Source organism: Leptonychotes weddellii, chromosome 13 (assembly GCF_054177405.1).
Source record: "Leptonychotes weddellii isolate Sample4059 chromosome 13, ASM5417740v2, whole genome shotgun sequence".
NCBI classification, from domain to species: Eukaryota; Metazoa; Chordata; class Mammalia; order Carnivora; family Phocidae; genus Leptonychotes; species Leptonychotes weddellii.
This window is the reverse complement of record NC_138381.1, coordinates 50,664,540-50,680,207: the sequence shown is the minus strand read 5'-3', so window position 1 is coordinate 50,680,207 and position 15,668 is coordinate 50,664,540. Positions and strand designations below refer to the sequence as shown.

Below are 15,668 nucleotides of genomic sequence, written 5' to 3'. Positions count from 1 at the left end.
ACCAAGAGTAGAGTAAGTTCAACAAGAATCAATTGCTATGAGATTTATGAGAAGAAGTGAATAAAGTTTCATTATCAAGCAAGTTCATAGTCAGACGTGAGCCTCCTGTTTAATGAGGCTACCAGAATCTCTCAAAAGAAGGATTGACATCTGAGGGGTGAGGAAGCCGGGGTATTTATACACTAACTTCCAGCAGCCACATGGCCATTTATTGTTAATCCCCAGCATCTCCAGCCTTTTGTGTGGAGGTGGCAACGTAGGTTCCAATAGCAGGTGTTTGCAGCTGACCCCAGTTTGTCTAGCTTGGTGTTCCTTGTCTTTTCTGCTGTGGGGAGGAGCAGACCCCAAAGACTTTATTTGTGCAATGACTGGGACATGTTAGAATGGGCTCTGGCTTGAAGAGAAGCAAAGAGGAGGCAATGAAAGGCAAGAATGGGGTGCTCAGAGTTACTGAGTCCATCCCCCTGCACTACCCACCCCCCTGGTCCTGAGCAAGGCCTCTGCTCAGGATCATACTCACACAGTCTGGGAATAGTCAGAGTGTCCAGCTAGGATGTGCTCCAGCTAACACATGGTGCAGGAGAAACTTGAACCCAGGACTATCTGGACCAAATCTTGCCCTTTCTTCTCCATAGTATAAAAGATAGAGAGAAAGCTGTAAAAATCCCACTCAAGATAGACTCGGTGACAATGTGCTTAACCCCAAAGCACTGATGAGGGTGTGCTCCATGGGTGGGGCAGCAATGCCCCATGGGGACAATATGGAGGAGAGGGAAAGGGGAGGGCACACCCCAAGGGGTCACTCTATGAAGGATAGAGGGAGACGTGGGGGGGGACATGAGGAGAAGGAGTGCTTGGCTACTGGCCTTGGTTCTAATGCTGTCTGGACATGATTTTCCACACAGGTGATGATCCAGCAGTGACAGGTGCACAACAGATCTGGCCAACCCCTCAGGACTCCTGCATTCAGCCACCAGCTCTTTCCCAACTTCATAACTTTCTTTGTTCACGCCGTCCCACTGCCCAGAGCATCCTTCCCATGCTCTCCACCTGGCCGGCTCCTAACTCCATTACCTAGCTCAGGCATCTCCTTCTTCTAGAAGCCTCCCCAAACCCCAGGCCTGGACTCTGTGCTCCCATGTCTTCCATATCAGCCTGGAGTACCAATAAGCATTAAGTGGACATTGTGTCTTTTAATGTCTGTCACCTCTTATAAGTTGTGAGCCCCTTTAGGCAGACACAGTGTCCCTTCCATTCTTTTAGGCAGTTTCCACTTACTCTTTGCTCAGTAGAAGAAAATTGTTCTTCCAAATGCTGCTCTTTTCTGTCATTTTCTTAAACAACACAGTTAACAATGCTCATGATATCGGTAGGCATTGATAGAAGGATCTGGGCAGAACACTTCACTCACAGCCTGCTTCTTTTACCCGTCTCTCAGACTGGGAGATTGTCATGAAATGTTGCCCTGAAACGTTTGACAGTCACTGTGACTCCCCAGCTGCTGTCCAACTTGCACTGACTTCGGTCTGGCACTTCACAGTTACACAAGGCAGATGACTGAGGCCCTAAGGGGGACATTCAGGCATCCACATTTTTTAAATCTTCTCAGATCATTATGATGGGCAGCCATGGGTGGGTACCATTACCTCAATCTAGTCCCCTTGGTCTGCCCAGTAATGTCTGTCAGACTGTGAAGTGAGACTGTTTTTCTTTGCTGAAGGACCTGGACCATTTCAGAAGGGAACTACAATGTTCTTAATGTTCCACATGCCCTGATGGTGAATATTCTGCCTCAGTCCCCATCAGATATGACATCTGCTTTCGTCTCCTGAGGCAAGGGTGATGAACCCTAATCCAATGCGGGTGGACAGACAGCCCCAGGACTTCTTTATTGAGAAGGATGGTGCAGGGTGTATCCCTGTTCCCCTGCAGTGTGGGAGGTCAAGGGTGCCACAGTGTCATGGAGCTCCATGCAGAAACTGGGCTATGCTTCGATTCTGACAAAAGGAAACCCTGAGTTACAGATTTTCCTCCTCACTTTTTATTCTCTACTTTTTGGTGAGCATTACTGCACAGGGTGCCATTAAAATAGCTGAATTTGGGGGTCCTGGGTAGCTCAGTCAGTTAAACATTTGCCTTCAGCTCAGGTCATGACCCCAGGGTTCTGGGATCGAGCCCTGAGTAGGGTTCCCTGCTCAGCGGGGAGCCTGCTTGTTTCTCCCTCTCCCATTGCCCCCCCACCCCCAGCTCGTGTTCTCTCTCTCTCTCTCACTCACTCTCAAAAAAAATCTTTAAAAAAATAAAATAAAACAGCTGAATTTAGTTCTCTATCTCTGATAAAAAAAATTTTTAACTGGTATGAGTTTTTAGGCTCCTTGGGGCTCCCTGTAAGCTCACAGGACTGTCCTTCTCTCTTAAGCATTCCTGATTACAAGTCTTACTGCATTACATAGCAAATAACTGCGTGATCACCCCTGTGACTTCTAAAATGAATACAGTCTACAGAATGGAAAACCCTGCCAGATGTCTGAAAATAAATTCTGTAAGCTTCTGGGTTCTCTGTCATGTCCTCTCATGTGGCTGCAGCAAAATGGTCAGATAAGCCTAGAAGTGACCAATCTCTGCTTCTCTTGGGCTTTGAAAAGAAACATGGGCTTTCAAATCACACAGACCTGGGGGTCAGGCTGGATCTTGCCATTTACCACACGCAGAAGGAGGGCTTCCTTTAGCTCTTTTAAAAAGTCTGTAGGAAATGTGGTCTTACTGGTTCCCTTGGGTTTGCCCTTTGGGAGTGCCAACCTTAGCACAAGGGGGTCCCATCCATCAGCCGGGGTGGGACCATCTTCCTCTAGTCATGGACTATGTGCTGGACTCTGCTGAGTCATGGCCCACTCTCCATTGCACAGAATGGAGAGACACTCCTCCCTGCAGGCGCCTCAAAAGAGAGGGGGTCAAACAAGCCTCCTGTCCTTCCTGCCTCGTGGTTCTCAAACTTGGCTGCACGTTGGAACCACCTGGAGACTTTCAAAACATCCTGATCCCAGGTCCCATCCCAGATCAATTCAATTCTGGGGATGAACATCAGGCATCAGGACTTTTTGTAAGCTGCTCATGTCATTCCGGGCTGCAGAGCTTAAGTGCCTCTCTTTAGATCTAGTTTCTTTGCTCTTCTCAAAATTCTTGATCAGATTGTGCAGGTAAGACTTTTTCTTTTTTTTTTAAAAGATTTTATTTATTTATTTGAGACAGAGAGAATGAGAGACAGAGAGCATGAGAAGGAGGAGGGTCAGAGGGAGAAGCAGACTCCCTGCCGAGCAGGGAGCCCGATGCGGGACTCGATCCCGGGACTCCAGGATCATGACCTGAGCCAAAGGCAGTCGCTTAACCAACTGAGCCACCCAGGCGCCCAAGACTTTTTCTTTACTGAAGTATTGAGACCATTTCAGAAGAGAATTGCAATATGATAAAAGAAAGATTAAACTTCTTGTCAATTTGTACTTCACCTGAGTCTCTCAGGAAGGCACTTGAAGACCCATCATGAAGAAGAGGTCTCCAATTCCTGACTTTACCACTCTAGCAGTCATGGTCAAAGGACATCCTTACTAGAGCTCTCCATCCAAAAGTGTATGTGCTGCTCTAGGAGAAAACCCACTCCCATTCACCGGGTGGCCCCCATGTCCTGGACCCATCCTGACAGCCTCCATACTTCTTCCTCCCCTAGTTATTCTCAAGTAGCTCCTCTGGTGCTCCATCCGGGGACAGTGGTGTATCTGTGGGACACACATCTTACAGCAAAAGAGAAGATCCGTGTCCCATTGTCTTTCCACTTATGTGAACTATATAGGTGTGCTGGTCTCTATGACCAAAGGATCCATTACAATCAGTCAGTGATACCCCAAATAGGAGATGTAGTATTTGGAGGATTGTCTAATCTAATAGTAAGATAGTAATCCCAATAGTTGTGAGACGTCTTTTATGCTTTATCTGGGTACACCTACCAGGACTTGTTGAATGCTTACATTTCCCTGGGGTGGGCATGGGCAGCTCTTCTCACATCACCAGATTTAAAAAAAAAAATTGTAATAGAATTTATTTTTTAGGGGTACCTGGGTGGCTCGGTCGGTTAAGCGTCTGATTCTTGATCTCAGCTCAAGTCCTGATCTCAGGGTCATGAGTTCGGCCCCAGCATGGAGCCTACTTAAAAAAAAAAAAAAAAAAAAAAAAAGAATTTATCTTTTAGAGCATTTTTAGGTTTACAGAAAAATTGCACAGAAAGTACAGTTTGCAAATACCCCCTTCCCTCCCACACAGTTTCCCCCTATTATTAACATCTCCCATTTGTGTGGTATACCTGTTACAACTGATGAACTAATGTTGATGTGTTATTATTAACTGAAGTCCATAGTTTACATTAGGGATTACTGTGTTGTACATCCTATGGGTTTGGACAAATGTGTAAGGACACATATCCCTCATTACAGTATCGTAAGGAAGAGTTTCACTGCCCTAAAAATGCCACCTATTTCATCTACTCCTCCCTCCCCTTGTACCTCTGGTAACCACGGATCTTTTTTACTGTCTCTATAGTTTTGTCTCTTCCAGAATGTCCTATAGTGGGAATCATACTGTGTGTAGCCTTTTCCTACTGGTTTCACCTAGCCATATACATTTAAGCATTCTGTGTCCTTTCATAGCCTGATGTCTCATTTCTTTTCATTGCTGAGTAATATTCCATTATTATCACAGTGTGTATATCCATTCACCTGTGGAAAGACATCCTGGTTTCCTCTCAGTGTTTGGTAATTATGAATAAAGCTTCTTAAAACATTTGTGGGCAGGTTTTTGTATGACATAGCTTTCCATTCAATTGGGTAGATACCTATAAGCACAATTGCTGGATCATATGATAAGACTATGGTCTGCTTTGTAAGAAACTGCCAAACTATCTTCCAAAGTGGCCATACCCTTTTTCATTCCTACAAGCAATGAATGAAAGTCCCTGTTGGTCTACATCCTCACCAGCATTTTACACTACCTCACACCATGGGGTGTGGCCAGTGTTCAAGATATTCACCATTCTAACTGGTGTTTAGTGCTATCTCATTGTTGTTTTAACTTGCAATTTCCTAATGACTTATGATGTGGAGCATCTTATTATATGCTTGCTCACCATCCATGACTCTTCTTTGGTGAGGTGTCTGGTCGGGTCTTTGCCCATTTTTAAATTTAGTTGTTTGCCTTCTCTTGTTGTGTTTTAAGAGTTCTTTGCATATTTTGGATACATATAGTTTGCCTTCTCATTCTCTTAATGTGTCTTTAACAGAGCCGTTCTTAATTTCAGTGAAGTCGAGCCTAACAGTCCTTTTTTTCATGAATTGTGCTTCTGGTGTCATATCTTAAAAAGTTATCACCAGCTCAGTCCTTTATAACTTTCATAGTTTTGTGTTTTACATGTAGGCCCATGATCCAGTTTGAATTAAGTTTTGTAAAAAGTATAAATTCTGTGCCCCAGATTCATTTTTTTGCATGTGGATGTCCAGTTGTTCCAGCACCATTTGTTGAAAAGAGTATTTTTTTCTCCATTGAATTGCCTTTGCTTTTTATCAAACGTCAGTTGACTACCATGGTGTGGGTCTATTTCTGGGCTATGCTGAACCCCCTTTCCCTGCCGTGTAAGGAAAAGACAGTTTGGCGAGATTCTGTATCTTTTCACCAATTTTTGTTTTATAAAAGTCTCATCTCAGTAGATACTTAATTCTGTTCTTGTTTCCTTGCTTGTTTTAAAGTCCCTCTCTTTTCCACTTCACTGGGTTTAAGGCCTTGGGGAAGAAGTGAGTTTATTTGATATCTGTTTCCTCATCTACGGAATAAGAATGATTATTCAGGCCTCGTAGGGTTATCCTGGGGAATAAATGACATAATATATCTAAAGTTCCTGCGAAAGAGATGCTGGATAAACAGCAGTGATTCTAATTCCCATTATGAGAGAGAATGAGTCATGCCACATTCTAGTCATAGTGACACCTCATTTTACATTGAACTTGGGGATAGAATGCCATGTATGGAATCACATCACAATACCCAACATATATTAGATTCTCAATGGACATTTATTAGATTTAAGTCGAATTGCAGCAAAACATTTTATCCAGGTAGTTCGTGTCCCTTCAGAATGCCCAGTGATGCCTTGCATTCATCAAACTTGGTTAGCCTTGTCAGGGACAATGAATGCTTTTGTTGGGCTAATAAATAACATTAGCAAGAGCTGGGTGAAGATTTTACACTACTCCTGAATCTCTGGTCCCCTTGCCACCAAGTGGGGCTGTTCCAAATTGAAAGTCGAAGCCACGAAGCCACTTTCCAGCTCTAGGGATATTCCTTGAATTCACTCCCAGGAACCACACCCCATGTCCTTCAGCACACGTCTCTGATTCTACCTTTTCTTTAGTTTCTTATTTCAGTTCCCATGGAGTGTTTTTTTTTTTTAAGAATTTATTTATTTGAGAGAGAGAGTGAGTGAGAGAGAGAGAGTAGGAGCAGGGGGAAGGGCAAAGAGAGAGGGAGAAGCAGATTCCCCGCTGAGTAGGAAGCCCGATGCGGGGCTGGATCCCAGGACGCTGGGATCATGACCTGAGCTGAAGGCAGATGCTTAACCCACTGAACCACCCAGGCGCCCCTCCTATGGAGTGTTTTTAAGCACCCTCTTCTCTAAGTCTTTCCTGCTTTCTCCTGCACTCTCCCTCACAGTGAAGCTTCTTATAGTATAAGGAGCTAGCATCTCTCTGTGGCTGCTTATGGGGAACTCGGGGAAGTCATAGGAAGTGAGGGTCAAGGACAGAGTTCTGGGGTCTGACTGTCCCCATCTCCATCCCAGCTCTGCCACATACTGGCTGCGTGACCTTGGGCACTTGAGTTGACTTCTCTGGGTCTCTGCATCTTCATTAGCAAATCGAAGATGATAGTCATTGCGCCTTTTCCATAGGATCGGCGGCACATTGAAAGTATTTCACAGGAGTAAATTGCTTGGTGTAGTTCCTCTCTTACGTCAAGATCTTAGCAACCATTACTGTCATTAAGCAAAACAAGGAAAGGGCCTGTGTGTGACATTGTGACACTTTCAGACTATGCCCACACAAGTGTCAACATTATTTGTACATACTGGACAGACAAAATATTTGATGAAAATGTAACATTTTTAGCTGGAAGGGATTAGAAGATCAGGGTGTCTGATGCTTCCATTTTGGAAGAAAGCACAGGCGAGATGTTGGGGCCATGCAAGGTCACACAGGGCTAGGATGCCAACTCAGGCTCTCCCAGCACAGCTAGCCTACATCCCACCCCAGGACAGCTGGGGTTCCACACCCATCACTGCTCAAACCCCTGTCAAGTCCAAGGCGCAAGTATTCCCCGTCTCCCCTCTGATTCTAACCACTTCAGACTCACCCCAATGCCATGGTGTTGTATTGTTTACTCGCTTACGGTGTTGACTTCATCCCCTAGAATATTCTCTGGGACAAAGACTATTTCTCCTTCCTCATTCCTCTGTATCACTAGCCCAGTACAGGCATAAGGAAAAGTTACACAAATGGCACCATACCCACAAATTGTTTAAAATTTGACAGGTGGGGTGGGGGTAAGACAAGAATCTACGAACCCAACAAGTGACTCAAATAACCATAACCCGGTGTCATTCAGGAGGTGTCGACAGAGTGCCCGAATTCCAGGGAGGCCTTAGCTGTCCTACAAATTGTGGCTCTCGTTCTCTCTTTGGTGTTTCTGCACGGACACTGAGCCCTTGGGAATTGCTGTCTTTGTCACCTCTGGATGTAGCGGAAACAGGAAACAAGTGGCAACTGGCTAAGCCCTCAGCTGTCAGGTGGCTAAGCAGCTGCCGCAGGCGAGGCCGGCCAGGAAGCACCTGTGCCTGGCAGGGAGAGAGGGGGCGCCGGCCCCTCAGGAATGCTGTGTACTGAGGTGGACTTCTCCTTGCTGGCATCTTCTCATTGTCTACAGATAAATATGACACTGCTTGTTGCTGATCCTCTTGGTGGCCATTTTGGGGGGGAGGGGGTTAGTGCCATCTGAGTTAACCATCCAGGCTAGGGAGTGAGGTCTTCTGGTAACAACACCCCTCAGCTAACTGAGGGAGTGTGCACGTGTGCAGCGGCCCCGTGTCAGCAAGCCTGCCCCCTCACACAGGCACACCCGTTCTGGTTCATGCTTCCATCTCTTACTCACTTCACTTTCCCAACTGCCATCTCTCCAGTCTTCTGATCAGAGGAAACCATTGCAACATCATCAACATATTTTTGAAGGCCTCATAAGAGAACAATTTAGTTTACCTGTGGTGACTCTGAGGCAACAGAATCTTCTTGAGAGGAACCAATGTCACTTCTCAGCAAATCAGAAGAGAACAGAGTCCTAGAGGAAAAACATTGATTAGAAACTAAGCAATTGCCGTAATTCTGGAAAACAATGCGGTAATTGTTAGCATAATGGGCAGTTAAAATGTAAATGTCAAGTTGCCTACTAATCCCTTTGCCTATCCTGGTTGAATAAACAAAACGGAAAAGGTAAAATTATTTTTCCTTTTGAAATCCGAGCTTGAAAGTTAGCCAGCAGAAAACCCCGGAAACCATAGAGAAATGTGCTGAGTATTTGGTTTATCAACCAAATTTGCTGTCCAAAACAGAGATTGGACCATATCTACACGAACCTCAGAAGCCGTTTACTTTTCTCTGTAGTATGTACATAAAAAGCTTTTTATGGTGCCATTTTTGGAGGGCTCTGGCTTTCCCAAGCTTGCGCTCTGGGCAAGAAGTTAGGTCCTGGTGGTGTAGATCAACTCAAGAATGTTCATATGCCGCCTATTCAGGCATGGGGCAAGTTACCAAACTATTTTTGCCATACTGTAGCAAATTCCAAATGGTCCTGTGGTTCAATCTTTGGATATATCTGTTCTTTCAACTTCTTGGTTCTTTTGGATTCTCTAAAGAACTAATAACAGGCACAAATTAAGTACTTACTCACTTTGCAGGCAGCCAAGAGATCCAGGTACCCAGATTTTAGCACACCACATTTACAAAGCATTGCACATTTTCATGCTAGCTTGTATTTCAGAAATGATTTGTTAAATAGGGAGACAAGATCCTGGCCAAACCAAACTACCATGTTATGACTTAATATATCCCAAATCTTTTTTTTAACTATGGTTCTGGTATTTCAAGAATAAATCTTGATCTCAGGAAATTTATAGCCACTTTGGAGATTTCAGAGAACAGGATCATGTAGATGAAGTGTAGGCAAGGATTGCAAACCCAGCCGCCTGGCCCAGTCTCTCCGGGACACTGGAGGGAAGGCCTGTGGCTGTGAGCACCTGGCGATGGTCATACTGCCCTTCTCAACTGCCACCCAAACCAAGGAAGTTTCTTTCATGTCCAAACTTCAGCTGGGAAATGGTATAAGCAGCTCCTAGTGATTTCTCCCTCCATTTTATACATTATGCTGTTATTCAGTTTTTCAAAATTCCTTAGTAACTTCAATCAATATCTAATTATTTTTTTTTTATATAAGCTGGAACAGGAAATGTGATGGGCTAAAAAAGAACTAATGAATGATTTTGTCGTTGTTATTGTTGTGTTTGCCTTCAGAGAGGGTTGTGCTGGGGTTGCAGACAGGTGAGGGCATTTGCCCAGTCTTTCCAGGCCTGCTTTCTAGGGCCTTCTCCGAGGAAATGCCATGCATGGCAACCATCTCTAACTGCAGAGACAGGACAACAGCTTGTCTTCTCGCGTTCTGAAGGTACATGGCATTTGTTTATATCTTTACATAGGTATTATACTACTTAAAATTATATGCTCAACATCGAAAAGTATGCAGTGCCTCGAGTTTGACTTCCTCTGCTTTAAGGGACCGTCATTACTCTTACGCAATATCTGGTGACTATCAGGTCTCCACATCAGTGTAAATCCTCAAAAACTCTTTCTTAAATGACATTGACAGACTGACCTTTGAAGTTTTCAGGACTGCAACAGGATTTCAGCCGAAGGGAATTTCACAGCTGGAGTTGTAAAACCTACTTACTTTCAACTGCCACACAGTATATATTCGAGTTCTATTTTTCTAGCATATCAGATGCTGATAAAAAGATGGAGTTCTCATAGTGCTCATTGAGTTTTATGTGTTGAGCAAAAGGGCACTACATTATCATTTTTAACTGTGAATGCCAAAACATTCCAAATGAAAGTCCAATATGATTTGTTTTATGGGATGCTCACACATGTCTCAGCTTCATCTGTCTTGGGAGTTTATCAGCACACATCATAAAATATTCCCTAGTGGGCACTAATGCCAATCTAATGGTGCCCATGGTGCACAAGGTGGTAATGTTCATGGTGCAATATTAGAATACTGTTTAGGGAACAGCTAGATACATAAAGTTTAATTAATTGGAGAACAAACTTCTCAAGCTCTAAACAATTTAATTCTTTGCTGGCTATCAGTGTAATAACTGCTTTCCAAGCAGCACACTCTGAGGGAGGCCATGCAAGTGATGACAGTGACGATGAACACAGCCTCTCAGAATTTCTGGAGCCTTGAACTGCCCGCCCTGAGCAATAATTCCCTGTCCCTTGCCCCCACCACTCACACTCCTTCCCTCTCCTGTGTCCTGTGCCCATTCAAGCCTACTCTTTAGGAACTATTTGCTGTCCACGCCAGCCACCCTTCACTACCAGGCATTTATTGAGCATCTACTGTATGCCAGCAACCTGGTTCCTGACTTCTTGGAGTTTACAGAACAGCACTGGTCCTCTTGAGTCCCGCCCCTGGTCGCTGCTCGCCTTCCCCTTCCTGCATCCATAACCAGGCCTGATGGACACGGCACAGTCTTCCTGGTCACATGGAGAACAGATGATCTTGCACAGCTGCTCTGAGCCTGAAGCACCTCAGACTGCAGGCTTGAGTCCCCTCCCTGCTCACAACTGCCCAGCCTGCAGACCAGGCAGGACCCCAGAGGGATTGACATGGTCTCCAGTCCCAAGGGAGCCGGGCTGCCCTCCCATTTCCAAGTCAGGGCCCAGCTGCCCTCTTCAAAACTCTGAGCTTCCATGGAGGTAGAGCAGCAACCCAAGAGCAGGGAGGCTCCCTTGAGACCTTCGCTACCTCAGCTGAAGTCGTTCAGTGGGTTATTTCTTTTATGCAGTACTCAGTAAAACTGTTTGCAATTCTGAAGTATACCAAAAAGCTGATGAGGTTAACTGGGTTTGCCCAGCCTGTAGGGCAATTTTATACCAGTTAGAAAAAGTGGAAGGCTCTCCGCTGAGCAGACAAATTAGAAGCATGTGCGCTGGGGCGCCTGGGTGGCTCAGTAGGTTAGCATCTGCCCCCGGCTCAGGGCATGATCCCAGCGTCCTGGGATCGAGCCCCATGTCCGACCCCCTGCTCGGCTTCTCCCTCTGCCTCTCCCTCTGCTGGTGCAACCGCTCTCTCTCTCAAATAAATAAATGAAATCATAAAAAGAAAGAAAGAAAGAAAGAAAGCAGCATCACAGACACAGAGCCAGGCATCCCATGGGCCGGGCTTCAGCCTGCACTCTCCCCCCAGCAGGTGCCTTCTGCAGCGCAGGCACCGCACCCGCGTGGCTGGCAGCCCTGGTTTCTCTGTTTAGGAGGAATGTGACTCTGGTTGCCAGACTGGGTTCCAGAAGCGCTGGGCTCTCTCAACCTCAGCAGGGCGCTCTTCCACACGCAACCCCTACACGTCCAGCTCTCATTCAGTCTCAACTGCCACATCACCGTGCGGGGGTGGGGGTTACCAGACATGCCCGTCTTGGTTTTAGTGGTTTTCCACGAGATCCTGTGGCATCCCGGGCTTACCTCTGCCGCAGCCCCCAGCACATTCTATGGCAATGGTTAGTCTGCCTCATGCTTGTCACGTGAACCCGAAAACAGAGAACATTTTACTTAATTTTGCTCCCACGTCCTGGTTGGCATCACTCTCAGCTGATGAACTTGCATCTTACTTGAAAAAAGAGAGAAAATTAGAACAGAACTGTTACATGCCTCCATGACCAAATCTACCACCCCCCTGCATCTGTACTATGCACTCTGCCTTTTCTCCTGATACCATGACACAATGGCCCTTGCGCTTATCTGTGGCCCACCCCGTCATCTACTCTAGGATAATCATTTCCAAATCGCCTCCGCCTTATGAATCATTGGTTTTTCTCTCTAAACTGCATTATCCCCATCAGAACAATACTATGCTGTAGCATTACATCTTACTAAAAATATCTCTTTCCAACTACTGCCCAATTTCTCAGTTCCATTTTATAGCAAAATTACTTTAAAGAATTGCCCAGATTCTACCTTTTCCATTCTCTCTTGTGCCAACTCTAACCAGGCTTTCCCCCAACCCTGCCACTCCACCAACACTGCTCTCATCCAGGCCACTCCATGTTGCCAAGTCAAACGGTCCATTCTCTGTCCTCATTTACTGATCTAAGCATCATTGGTTGGAGGTGATGACCCTCCTTCTGGAAACACTTTGTTCATTTGACTTCCGGATCCTTATCTCCTGTCCTCCCTCACCGGAAGCTACCTTTTAGACACCTGCTGGAGCATCCCCATCTTCCTAGCTTCCAAATACCTGAGCACCTCAAGGCTGAGTCCTTAGTGTTTTCCTCTATCCAGACTCACACCCTCTGTGACTTTGTCCTGCCTCAGGGCTTTAAATATAAACTACAGTCGACCCTTGAGCAACTTGGTTTTGAATTGCATAGATCCATTTACACAGATTTTTTTTGTTGATAAATTCAATACTGTAACTGTATTTTCTCTTCCTTACAATTTCCTCAGTAACATTTTCTTTTGCTTACTTTTTTGTAAGAATACAGCACATAATACATACAACATATAAAACATGGGTTAATCGACTGTTTATGTCATTAGTAAGGCTTCCAGTCAACAGTAGGCTATGAGCAGTTAAGCCTCCTGAGTAGTTAAGTTGGGGAGGCAGAAGTTACACACACATTTCCAACTGTGTTGTCAAGAGTCCATAACCCCAGTGTTATTCAAGGGTCAATGGTACAGCTGGTGATTCTCAAAGTTTTATCTCAAGCCCAGAACTGGGAATTCTGGGATTATATTCCCAAATGCTGAATTCTGGGATTATGTTCCCAAATGCTTACTCAGTACCTTCACTGGGATTTCTAACAGGCATCTCTAACTTAACATGACCAAAATTAAACTCTTGATTTTTTTTTTTTACCCCAAACCTATTCTTGCATTCTCCCATTTCCATAACTGGTACCTCTATGTTTCCAGCGTTTGGTCCCAAACATCATTAACTCTTTTCTCACCTCACCTCCAGTCTACCAGAAATCCTGTTGGTTCTTCCTTCAAGGTGCATCCAGAATCTGAAGATGTCTCATCAATTTCACCACTACCTATCACGAGTCACTATTCCGTATCATTTAGACCCTCTCTTCTCAGGACATGGTGCAGCGGCAGCACCAGCTTGCTTGGATGCTTGTTAGAAATACAAGATCTCAGTCTCACATCAGACAAAACAAGCTGGAACTGCATCTTATCTGGTCGCTAGGTAGTCCATTTGTTCATTAAAGTTAGAAATGTTCTGATTTAGGCTAGTGCAGCAGCCTACTAATTGTCTTTCTTCTATCCCTGTGCCTCTTAATTCTATTTTTCATACAGCACTCAGAATGAGTCAGGATACCGCTCAATTGTCCCAAACCTGGTGATGGCTTTCCCATAGCTAATGTCCTCATTATGGGTCAGAAGCTTCCCTTTGATATGCACTTTCATCCCCCTACCTCTTCTGACCTCATCTCCTACTCTCCCTTTGATCACTCTCTCCAGCTACAGGGGCCTCCCTGCTGTTCCACCCACTTGCAAGCACGCGCGAGCTGCAGGACCTTTGCGCTTGCTGCCTGAAACTTCTTCCCCTGGATATGGGCAACTTGTTCCTTCATTCAGATCTCTACTTAAATGTCACCTTATTATTAGTGAGGACTTTCATGACATCCTAAATAAAATAGCATCCCTCCATCACACTTTCACCCTTTTCCCTGCCTTATTTTTCTGCATATTTCTTCATATCAAACACTCATTTGCTTATTGTCTGTCTCTCCTCAGTAGAATGTAAGTTCCAGGAGGCCAGGGACTTCTGCTATTATATTACTTGCTATTAGAATGGTGCATGGTGCAGAGTGATTGCTCCTGAGATAATGACTAAGTGAACAGATGGATCTCTAGGGTTTTGTTGGATATGAGGTTCATCTTATAAGAACAATAACATTTGTTAAATGCCTGGGGGGTTCTTAGGTAAAGTGCCTTGAGTAGGCCATGGTTTAGGAGAAAGCTTTAGAAAGTAGGGATTTCTTTGGAGCTTCGACAACCGATACATTTTCTACATGTCCTTCCTCAGTGGTCTGAGGACTGGAGGCAGGGGATGGAGACCCAGCGCCGACAGGGGAGGTAGGAGGGCTGGAACATATGTGCTGTGTGTGTGACATCGGCCCAGCCTGGCTGGAGGGGTTACTCCTGGAAATGTGCTAAAAACGTGGCCCAGATCCAGTGTCAGTTTTCTCAAGCGCTTACCTCATCTCCTGGCTGACTTTCCCTTCATTTTATGCTTAGCTGCAGGTTTGCATTCAGCAGCCTCCAGCTGAGTTTTTGTAATCAACAGTGAAGGTGAAAAGTCTGAACAAACCTTCAGTGACAGCGGAAGGCAGGCTAATGGCACCCGGGCTACCGGAAGGTCGGCAGTAACTGGAGGAGTCAGCTGGACGGTAAATAAGCCCCAGGTCTGCGACGTCCGAGAGCTGCCGGGGGCGCAACCTCTTTGCCTCATAGTCACACAAAGGACCAATGTCAAAGATGCCCTTAAAAAGCTTAACAAGGAACTGTATCCTAAAAGCATCTTAATCTTTGATGTTTATTAACCTGGAGGGAAGTAAATGCCTCGGAGGATTGTATCTAACCAGGCAGAGATATTTGGCAGGCTTACCTACATAGGAGTGGAGTTCCTCTTTGGAAGGAACTTGCTTTTTTGAAAAATATTTTCCCTGGTGCTTGTAACAAGCTGGCTTCAATTGCACATTACTGTTTTCAATTACCTTCTGAGTTTCTTAGCGTCACATAGCGCTATTGCTGGAAAAGGCCTGAGAAGCGTTCTTGCCCAAACCCGTTGTAGTTCCATAGATAAGGTAACGGGAGTTCAGTGGAATGAAGCAACTTGCCCTGCAGCTGTAAGCAGCAATGTTGGGAACGCTCTTGGGCCTTCCCCTGGGTCCGCCGGCCCATCTGCCACCCCAGTGGTAAAGCCACACTTCGACAGTCCACGCAGTGGTCTTGCATCAAAGCCAAGGCCAAAGTAAAATCTTCAACACCTGCCACCTTCCCTCATTATCCCCCACCTCCAGCCCCAATACCCTGCCCACCTCTTTGGCCCCAGACCAGCCTTCCTTTCCTGGCTCCTGATCCAGGTACAAAGCCTGGAATTCTATCCCTGCCCCTCTAAGTTTCACTCTGGGAAAATAACTTCATATCTCAGTTCCTCCTCTGAAAAATGGGGGCCAATGCTACTAACCTTGTAGGATTGCTGTGACATCCATAAGAAATGGAGTGATTTCCTATAACCTTGGGGAT

General features: G+C 45.4%; 1 long non-coding RNA gene across 1 annotated transcript; it reads right to left on the bottom strand.

Annotated features, from left to right (window-relative positions):
• Positions 1–4,103: 4,103 nt before the first annotated feature.
• On the bottom strand, positions 4,104–11,481 carry LOC145716699 (uncharacterized). Its single transcript, XR_014139498.1, has 3 exons — positions 10,756–11,481; positions 8,343–8,421; positions 4,104–4,194 (listed from the first exon to the last, which is right to left on the bottom strand). It is a non-coding gene; the product is annotated as an uncharacterized LOC145716699 (long non-coding RNA).
• Positions 11,482–15,668: the final 4,187 nt, after the last annotated feature.